Source organism: Physeter macrocephalus, chromosome 8 (assembly GCF_002837175.3).
Source record: "Physeter macrocephalus isolate SW-GA chromosome 8, ASM283717v5, whole genome shotgun sequence".
Taxonomy (NCBI): Eukaryota; Metazoa; Chordata; class Mammalia; order Artiodactyla; family Physeteridae; genus Physeter; species Physeter macrocephalus.
In genome coordinates, this window is record NC_041221.1 from 86,735,577 (window position 1) to 86,747,085 (window position 11,509).

Here is an 11,509-nt window from a genome sequence, read left to right on the forward strand (position 1 = left end):
ATGCTTCCTGGTGGAGGGGACTGCTGCCTGTGTTCTGGTGGATGAGGCTGGATCTTGTCTTTCTGGTGGGCAGGTCCACATCTGGTGGTGTGTTTTGGGGTATCTGTGGCCTTATTATGATTTTAGGCAGCCTCTCTGCTAATGGGTGGGATTGTGTTCCTGTCCTGCTAGTTGTTTGGCATAGGGTGTCCAGCACTGTAGCTTGCTGGTTGTTTAGTGGAGCTGGGTCTTAGCGTTGAGATGGAGATCTCTGGGAGATTTTTGCCATTTGCTATTACATCCAGCTGGGAGGTCTCTGGTGGACCAATGTCCTGAAGTTGGCTCTCCCACCTCAGAGGCACAGCCCTGATGCCTGGCTGGAGCACCAAGAGCCTGTCATCACATGGCTCAGAATAAAATGGAGAAAAAAAGGAAGAAAGAAAAAGATAAAGTAAAATAAAATTAAACGTTATTAAAATAAAAAACAAAAAATAACTATTAAAATTTTTTTAGGTAATTAAAAAAAAAAAAGAGAGAGAAAAACCAAACCAGGGGCTTCCCTGGTGGCGCAGGGGTGGGGGGTCCGCCTGCCGATGCAGGGGACATGGGTCCATGCCCCGGTCCGGGAGGATCCCGTGTGCCGCGGAGCGGCTGGGCCCGTGAGCCATGGCCACTGAGCCTGTGCGTCCGGACCCTGTGCTCCGCAACGGGAGAGACCGCAGAGGTGAGAGGCCCGCGTACCACAAAAAAAAAAAAAACAAAAAACAAATCCACCAATCATAACAAACACTGAAACTATACTAAAAAAACAAAAAACCAAAAAAATGGACAGACAGAACCCTAGGACAAATGGTAAAAGCAAAGCTATACAGACAAAATCACACACAGAAGCATAGGTATACACACTCATAAAAAAAGAAAAAGGGAAAAAATATATATATATCATTGTTCCCAAAGTCCACCTCCTCAATTTGGGATGATTCATTGTCTATTCATGTATTCCACAGATGTAGGGTACATCAAGTTATTGTGGAGATTTAATCCGCTGCTCCTGAGCCTGCTGGGAGAGATTTCCCTTTCTCTTCTTTGTTCGCACAGCTCCCGGGTTTCAGCTTTGGATTTGGCCCCGCCTCTGCATTTAGGTCACCTGAGGGCATCTATTCTTTGCTCAGACAGGATGTGGTTAAAGGAGCAGCTGATTCCGGGCTCTGGCTCACTCAGGCCGGGGGGAGGGAGGGGTACGAATGCGGGGCAAGCCTGTGGCGGCAGAGGCCAACCTGACATTGCACCAGCCTGAGGTGCACCGTGTGTTCTCCCGGGAAGTTGTCCCTGGATCTCGGGACCCTGGCAGTGGCGGGCTGCACAGGCTCCCGGGAGGGGAGGTGTGGAGAGTGACCTGTGCTTGCACACAGGCTTCTTGGTGGCTGCAGCAGCAGCCTTAGCGTCTCATGCCCATCTCTCGGGTCCACCCTGATAGCTGCGGCTCACGCCCATCTCTGGAGCTCCTTTAAGCGGTGCTCTTAAATCCCTCTCCTCGTGCACCAGGAAACAAAGAGGCAAGAAAAAGTCTCTTGCCTCTTCGGCAGTTCCAGACCCTTTACCGGACTCCCTCCCAGCTAGCCGTGGCAAACTAGCCCCCTTCAGGCTGTGTTCACGCCGCCAACCCCAGTCCTCTGCCTGGGATCTGACCTCCAAAGCCCGAGCCTCAGCTCCCAGCCCTCGCCCGCCCCGGTGGGTGAGCAGACAAGCCTCTCGGGCTGGTGAGTGCTGGTCAGCACCGATCTTCTGTGCGGGAATCTCTCCATTTTGCCTTCCGCACCCCTGTTGCTGTGCTCTCCTGCGTGGATCTGAAGCTTCCCCCCTCCGCCATCTGCAGTCTCTGCCCGCGAAGGGGCTTCCTAGTGTGTGGAAACCTTTCCTCCTTCACAGCTCCCTCCCATTGGTGCAGATCCCGTCCCTATTCTTTGTCTCTGTTATTTCTTTTGCCCTACCAGGTACGTGGGGAGTTTCTTGCCTTTTGGGAGGTCTTAGGTCTTCTGCCAGCATTCAGTAGGTGTTCTGTAGGAGCTGTTCCACATGTAGATGTATTTCTGATGTATTTGTGGGGAGGAAGGTGATCTCCACATCTCACTCTTCCACCATCTTGAAGCTCCTCCCCTGCCTTTTCGGTTCAATCATGGTTTCCTTTGCTGTGCAGCAGCTTTTTCATTTGATGCAATCCTATGTTTATTTTTGGTTTTGGTTCCCTTACCTTTGTAGTCAGATCCACAAAAACATTGCTAAAACCAATATCTGTGTGGTTACTACCTATGTTTTCTTCTAGGAATTTTATGGTTTCAGGTCTTACAATCAAGTATTAAATCAATTTTGAGTTAATTTTGGGGTATTGTGTAAGATAGTGGTCTAGTTTCATTCTTTTGCATGCGACTGTTCAGTTCTGCAAACATCATTTATTGAAGAGACTCTTTTCTCTACTGTGTGTTCTTTGCTCTTTTATTGTAAATTAATTGTCCATATAAGTGTGTGTTAATTTCTGGGATTTCAGTTCTGTTCCATTGATCTGCATATCTTTTTTTGTGCCAGTACATGATACCTCCAGCCTTGCTCTTCTTTCTCAAGATTGCCTCAGCTATTCAGGATCTTTCGTGGTTCCATACAAATTTTAGAATTATTTGTTTTAGTTCTGTGAAATATGCCATTGGTATTTTGATAGGGATTTCACTGAATCTGTAGATTGCTTTTGTTAGTACATTTTAACAATATTGATTCTTCCAATCTATGAATATGGTATCTTTCTCTTTGTTTTCTTCGATTTCTTCATCAGTGTCTTATAGTTTTCAGTGTCTTTCACCTTGGTTAAATTTATTCCTAGGTATTTTATTCTTTTTTGTTGCACTTGTAAGTGGCATTGTTTTCCTAATTTCCCTTTATGATAGTTTGTTCTTAGTGCATAGAAATGTCACAGATTTCTGTATAATGATTCTGTGTCCTGCAACTTTACTGAATTCACTTATTCTAACAGTTTTTTGACAGTCTTTAGGGTTATCTCTATATTGCATCATGTTGAACTCAGTTTTTATTCATTTAGAGATGATGGTGAGAGAATCCAGCTACATTTTCATGCCCTACCCACATTTAAATAGAAATAAGCTTTGTCAATTTCATTTTGTTTGCGAGCCCTGAAGGCCAAGAGCAACACATTCCCACAGAATCCTGTCTTGTTAGAGGTCTATGGGCTGATGTAAAAGAGGACCAGAGCTTTCAGATTCTATTTGAATTGGCCAGGTACTGAAAGTCCAGCCGTTGCAATAAGGTTCATGTTTTCAACAAATTTTAGAGTTGATTCCTCAAACTGCAAAGCAACATCTGCTACTCCAGTCCCAACTATGCCAATTACTGTTAAAGAGATTTCTGCCTGGGTCAGATGCAGTTCTTACGATTAAACTCTTCTGGGCATTTCTTGCATGGAGCCCATTTTCTGGAGCTCCATTTTCATGGAGCTGGCTCTCAGCCAGCTCTGAAGGGTGAATGGAGCTTAATGCAACACTGTGCTATAATGATGCCATTTGTCAGACTGCCAAACTGTGTAAAAGAGTACGATTAAGTCATTTTCCTATAAATTTAAGCTTTTTTTCCCCACCACAATCAATCTTAGAGGTAGTCATCTATCAATAGTTTTATACTTCAGACAGTTTATTCATCTCTTCTCCAGTTTAGAACTAATAGCAATTGTTCCTCAAAAGAGGAATCATAAATAAGTTGCCAGAAGATTAAACAAAGATAACTCACAGTGTGCTGTGAAGTTTAGGGCTGCATCTTGTAAATAATGAGAAAATATTTTGAAAAACAGGAAATGATATTATAGTCATTCTTAAAACAGATAGACTACACAGTAACATTTGCACAGTGAAGTACATAGAACTATGGGTGACTTGATTTTGTTTTGATTTAGGAGGGCTTTTAGTGTCATGTCATTTGGGTCTTATTTGGGGCTTTGTGCTGTTCTGGTTTTCATCATTCATTTTACAAGAATTCATTATGTACCTACTATGTGCCAGGCATTATAGAAATAAAAATGAAAAAAGAAAGTCACTATTCACAAGGAGTTTACAATTCTATTTACACCAAAAAATTATAAAACAAAAAAAATAATGAAATACAGAGAAGTATGCAGGGTACTGCAGTAACAGAGAGAATATCATTGATAAAAGTCATTTGTTAAAAGTGTCCTTTTATATTGGTACAGTTAAAAAGAAAAACAACAACCTATAACAGCTTTCCAAAGTGTCTCAGTTGTGTACAAATCATCCCCCATGTTGTGACAATCAGGTATAATCTACTGTAAACGTGAAAGGAATAAGACTGGAAATTCTCCCCAGATTTGATCTGTGATTCGTGAGGAAGTTGGGTACTTGAAAACTGCTTCGGCTCATAGAAAACCTGTCTAAAACAGGCTCATAGAAAAGCCCACCTGAAGTATTTTAAGAATTGACCAGATAACATTTCTAAGGAGAGTGGAGGCAATTCATTGACCAATAGGTTGACACACACAAGTGGGAAAAAAAGGGGCTTTAGTTTGGGAGTAGAAGAAGAGAATGCTAAGTGCAAGATGTGTAGTGTTGTGTCATTGGTTGGGTGTGGTGGGGAGAGGGCTTGGCAACACTGACATCCAGTTGTCCTCTAAGCTCTGCTGCTTCTGGAGAACCACATTGTGCACTGGGTTCCCAGACTCGAGGGAGAATCTACAAAACCGAAGGAGTTAGCTGTGTGCTATAGCGATTACCAGTTCAATTTTCTGCCTGAGTCAGATTCTCCCTTTGTCAGTCCTAAAGGGTTGATATTTGGGACTAAGACAGCAGTGGAGAATCAGGCATACTGTGTTATATAGAGAGAATAGTTACTGGCTTGTTTTCCAAACAACTGTGGAAAAGAACATTAAAACAACATTTGTAAACCAGCCTGCAAATAGGATCCTACTCCGTGTACAACAGGATATTTTTGCTATTTGGCTTTAATCATCTTTGCCTAAATGTTTCAGGAAGTATCTCTAGCTAAAATCGTACCTATTTTACATATGGCCACCTTATTCCTTTTGGAGGAAGGAATGTCACTGATATACATCAGTGTGTGACATAGGAACAAATGCAGAGTTGGGACCCCTTCTCAGGTCAAAAAATGTTTGTGTTTGTATCCCTCTTCCGAAATAAAATTAAAAATTAACTAGGATACATAAGGTCAAGGGAAAAAAAAGTAGATTAAGTGTACATCATAACAAGCCAACTTCCCAACTGAAAACCCAAATGTCTGGAAGGGCTTCAAAGTGCCCCCTGCAGCCTTTGACCAAAACCTGGCAGCTCTGAAGAGGAGCTCAGTAATGGGGACAAAGACTGCCAGATGCACAGTATGCCAATGCCAGCCAAAGTGAGCTGGCAGAAAGAAGAGCCAGAAAGCCGACAGCGCCAAGATAAAGAGGCCAGTGTGGCAGGAGGCACGGATGGTTTCCAAGGGAGCAGTATTGTTTTTAATTACTTGCTCTAGTGTTATCCTCAGCCTTGCTCTTTGTGATTGTATGTGGGTTGTTTCTATCTTACATCCATCATTCCCTGTGACAAGGTTAGAAAGCCAGATAATGTGAAGTGATTTGTTTCTAAACAGAGTGGGGACAGACAGTAACACGAGAGTGAGACATCCATATCAGGCTGGGCTGGAAAGCCCAACATCTCCAAATGATCCAGCCCAATGGAGGCAAGGTTTTTTCCTGCACTGAATTCTAGCAACTGGTAATGAAGTGTGTCTAAGAAGCAATAGCCTCCCCTTCCATTTATTTCAGTTAATTTCTTTATTCCTCATTCTCTACCTTCTGTTTCCAAATCCTCCTGCACTATTTCCTGGGACAGGGCAATCTCCATATTCAACTGAACAGAATAGCAAATCACAGTAGCAGTGATGGTAGTAGTAATAGCTACCATTTATTAACTAGTTGCTACATTTCAGGTTCTGCACCAAGCATTTAATCATTATAACCACCATGCAAAGTAGATATCGTCATTCCTGTTTCATAGGTTAGCATCTATAAAAGATTAGAGCTTAAAAGTGATACAGACAAATCAACAGGCAAGAATATTCCAGAGGTAAGTACTTTAATGGCAGGGTACAGCAAGCTATGGAGAGTACCCTTTAGGGTCATCTGGCTTAAATTTGGGGGGAAAATGGGGGAGTGGTAGGGGTAAGTTATTGGGAGAAGTTACATTTACCTTGAATAATGAAATAATGAAGAATGAAGAATATGTAAGAATAATAAACAATAATAAGTAAGAATTAACCAGGCAATGAGAGTGAGAAGGGTATCTAGGAAAAAGGACCATTTGTACAAAAGGCTTGAAACAAGAGAGATCACACCAGCTCATAGTAGCCAGAACATAGAGTATGAAGGGAGCATAAGTGAGAGACGAAGCCAGAGATGTACAACAGTGAGCCAGAAGAGAAGTCTGCCTAATCCATGCAAAGAAGTTTAAATTTATTCTTAGGAAAATGAAAAAAATTTGAATGATTTAAAGCAGAGGAGAGAAAATCATATTTGAAATTCAGAGAGCAAATTGCAGAGAGGAGAAAGGGAAGACAGAGTGCCCAGATAAGGGGCAATTCCATTATCTAGGCACATACTGGCAATGCTCCAAATAAGGAAAAATATTTATTAAGGAAGAAGAGTCCCTGGGCTTGGTGATTGAATGTAGATGGGGGAAGGCAGCAGTTAAGAATGCTGCCTCCAGTGTGGTCTTGAAAAATTGTGTGGAGACAGGTGCTATTCACTAAAATAGGAACCACAGGAGAAGGCAGAGGAGCACGCGCACGCATGTGTGTGTGTGTGTGTGTGTGTGTGTGTGTGTGTGTGTGGGGGTGGTGGCAGCGGTGGGGGTGGTGGTGAAGGGTGGTTAGGCAATGAATCCTGGTTTTGGACACATTAACATGGAGATGCCTGTAGATTATTTAGGAAAATTTCTGGTAGGTTTTAGGATGTCTGGATCTGGGGCTAAGGTGAGAGGCATTATCTAGGGATGTAGATTGGAAGTTATTGACATGGACTTGATTGATTGGTTGATTGATTTAGAGTAGCAATGGTCATTTGGGAAAGAAAACAGTCCCATTTATAATAACATCAAAAAATTAAAATATTTAGGAATAAATTTAATGAAAGCTGTGATAGGTCTGTATACTGAATATTATAACACATTGATGAAAGAAATTGAAGAAGATACAAATAAAAGGAAAGATATTCCATGTTCATAGATTGGAAGAATTAATATTGTTAAAATGTCCATAGTACCCAAAGTATTTTACAGATTTAATTCAATCCCTAACAAAATTCCAATGGCATTTTTTAAAGAAACAGAAAAACAATCCTAAAACTCACATGAAACCACAAAAGACTCCAAATAGCCAAAATAATCTTGAGCAAGAAAAATATAGCTGAAGGCCTCACACCATCTGGCCTCAAAATATACTACAAAGCTCTAGTAATCAAAGCAGTATCTTACTGGCATAAAAATAGACATATAGACTAATGGAACAGAATAGAGAGCCAGAAATAAGTTCACACATGTATGGTCAGTTGATCTTCAAAAAGCTGTCAAGAACACACAATGGGGAAAGGACAACCTCTTTAATAAGTGGTGTTGGGAAAAGTGGATATCCACATGCAGGAGACTGAAATTGGATGCTCATCTCACACTATATACAAAAATAAACTCAAAATAGATTAAAGACTTACATGTAAGACATGACACTGTACAACTGTTAGAAAACATAGGGGAAAAGATTCTTGACATTGGTCTGAACAATGATTTTTTGGATATGACCTCCAAAAGCATAAGCAGCAAAAATAAAAATAGAGAAATGAGATTGTATCAGACTAAAAAGCCTCTGAACATCAAAGGAAGCAATCAACAGAGTAAAGAGACAACCTACAGAATGGAAGAACGTATTTCCAAACCATATATCTGATAAGAGGGTAGTATTTAAAATACATAAGGAACTCAACTCCATAGCAAAATAACAACCTGATTTTAAAATGGACAAAGGACCTAAACAGACTTTTCTCAAAATACAAATGACCAACAGCTGTATGAGAAGGTGCTTAACATCACTCATCATCAGGGCTGTGCAAATCAAAACCACCATGAGATATTACCTTACACCTGTTAGAATGGTTATTGTCAAAAAGACAAGAGATAACAAGTGTTGTCAAGGATATGGAGAAAAGGGAACCTGTGTGCCCAGATGGTGGGGGTGTAAATTGATATATAGCCATTATAGAAAACAGAATGGAGATTCCTCAAAAAAATTAAAGATATGCCTACCACATGATCCAGCAATCCCACTTTTGGGTATGTATCCAAAGGAAATAAAATTCATATCTCAAAGAAATATCTACACTCTCACATTCACTGCAATATTATTCACAACTGCCAACATATAGAATTAATATGTGTCTGTTTATAGATGAACTGATAAAATGTGAGATAGATAGGCAAATAGGTAGGGGGAGAGAGAGAGAAAGAGGGATAGGACTATTACTCATCCTTTAAAAAGAAGGAAATCTTATCATTTGTGGCAACATGGATGAACCAGAAGGACATCTGTTAGGTAAATAAGGCAAACACAGAAAGACAAATACTGCATGATCTCACTTATATGAGGAATCCAAAACAGTCAAACTTATAGAAGCAGAGAGTTGAATGGTGGTTGCCCAGGCTGGAGGGTGGAGGATGTGTTGGTCAAAATGTACAAAGTTTCAGTTATGCTGGATGAATACTTCTGGAGATCTAATGTGCAACATGGTAACTGTAGTTGAGAATACTGTATTGTATATTTGAAATTTGCTAAAAGCGTAGATCTTAAATGTTCTCAACACACACACACCCACACACACACACACACACAGGCACACACACACAAATGGTAACCTGTGAGGTGATGGATACGCTAATAAACTTGATTGTGGTAAGCCTTTTATAGTGTATATCAAAACATCACGTTGTACACCTTAAATATATACTATTTTATTTGTCCGTTATACCTCAATAAAGCTGGAAAAAATAGAGTAGCAAAGGTTTTTATTACTAAGGGAATGAAGGAAGTTCCTCCTACTCTCCCCATGAAAGCTATTGGCCATTATACCTCAATAAAGCTGGAAAAAAATACAGTAGCAAAGGTCTTTATTACTAAGGGAATGAAGGAAGTGCCTCTTACTCTCCGCATGAAAGCTATTGGCCACACAGGTGTCCCTAGGCATTCCCAGCTGGAACACAGGAGTTTATGTAAGCCTTGTGTGTAAGGCCCATCAAATCTGGAACTACAAATTCTAAAAAGACTTTCATTATCTTTGCAAACTTCCTGACAGAGGAAGAGACACTAAAACGTTTAGCTCCCTGACTCTTGGAGAAGATGTGAGGCCCCTTACTTGATTTCTACTTGCTCATCACATCCAATTCCCAGACCTGTGTAGAAACCCATGCTGCTCTCCTTCCTTTGTCTCTCTTGAGGGTAAAGGGACACTGACCACATTTGCAACAAGCCCCACTCCTAGACTTAATCATCTAAGCCAGGAGAGTAAATGAGCTTGTCAGTGGAGGGTATGAGACTGAGAAAAAAGCAGTCTTAGAAAAAAGGAAGACTGTTGCTCCCTTAGCTATAGTCTCAGTTACCATGTCTTCTTCCTTCTTAGGAGATCACTCACCCGGTTCTAGATTACCTAGAAATACTCTGGGTTATGCAGTCTCCCGTCAGTAAATTTCTCTCCTGCCTTACAGCCATGGTCAGTTTGTTCTGTTTGTAATTTAAAACCTTGCTCGATTTGAACCTACAACTCTTATCTGGGGAAATAGAACAAAGGAAACTATTATGTAGATGTCTGGTCATTCAAAGCCTTAAGGAGCCTGAACAGAGTTGGAGTATTATTATTAATAAAGGTCTTCAACAAGTTCCATATTCTAATAGCATCTCGGTGCGTCTTTTGCATTGTTTCCCCATTGCCACTGCCCCAGACTTGGATCTTGTCCCTCAGAGTCTCATGTCTGCATAGCCTTCTAACTGGTCTCGATGCTTCTGCTGTCCTTCACTTAACCTTGTTGACCAATTCTGGATAATTTTCCAAAATGCCTCTTTTTTCAGCCTTCCTTTTCTGCTAAAATTTCTGCCATAGGACTTGGCTTCCTATAGGAATCAATCCAAGTTCCTTAGCTTGTCATTTAAGCCTCCCCGATATCTGGAAACACATTATTTCTCCGTTCAACCACGAGTATCTCCTCGACACTCAACCCTCCCCACAGGCAAGTTGCATCATTTCTGTCTTTTCATTTTCTCCAACTAAATATTCTCTCTGAACAGAGGTCCAAATATTGCAATTCCTTCAAACCTAAATTAAGCCCTTCTCCTATCTTAAAATCAAATAGTAAACTTTCTTAATTAACTACTACTTTTTTTCCTTTTCTTGATATCTATAATACATATATTCAGTAAATTGTAAATGCAAAAACTTGAAGAAATCCCAAAATCGTTTGGCGCAGCTGTCTCATCAAACAATCGATATATAAACTGAGACTTCCTGAATGAAAATGACTTTACGAATCTACTCTGTGCAATCTTACTCTTTATCTGACAATCCAATGATTGCTAGGCTTACCTTGCCCCATGCCTTAGAGTGAAAACTCCTCAACCCTGCCTGCCAGTTCTTTGGTACCCTCCTCGATGCCCAGTACGCTATTGAACTGAATTCAAACTGAATCTAGTTGCATTTTTTAAATTCACTTGGGCTCATTATTTCAAGAAACCTAATGCTATACTATTTGAGGATTTAAATATCTAATTTCTAATTTTTTTTCTTTCCAAATTTGTATTTTCATGTATCTTATTTTTACCAAACAGGCACAACTGGTCAAAATAGATTGAGAACATACCCATGATATAAGGCAGGTTTCCCATGGCTGCTAAAAACTCTGCTGAACTATTCCCAGCTCAGAAAGGGGAAAAAGGCACAGATTACCACTCAGTTCATTGCTTCTGAACATGAATCAGATGCCTGTGAATCCTTAGAATTTGATGTTCAGCCACTGTGAAGCTTGCCAGCATGGCAGTACCATACTTCCCCTCCTGAGATAGTTTACATGTAATAGAAGCAGCTGTCAAGAATTCCTTATTGCCTAGAGGGTTAAGAAGGGAATGCAATCCTCTGGGCAACATTGACAAAAGTGAAATTTAAAAATAAACAAAAGAATGTGAAATGTTTTATAGAAACTCTCCTACATATAATAGCATATCCATATACCATTTTATTTTTCAAGTCTTAATGACTCATTAAAACCATAATTCTAGGGCTTCCCTGGTGGCGCAGTGGTTGCGCGTCCACCTGCCGGTGCAGGGGAACCGGGTTCGCGCCCCGGTCTGGGAGGATCCCACATGCCGCGGAGCGGCTGGGCCCGTGGGCCATGGCCGCTGGGCCTGCTCGTCCGGAGCCTGTGCTCCGCAATGGGAG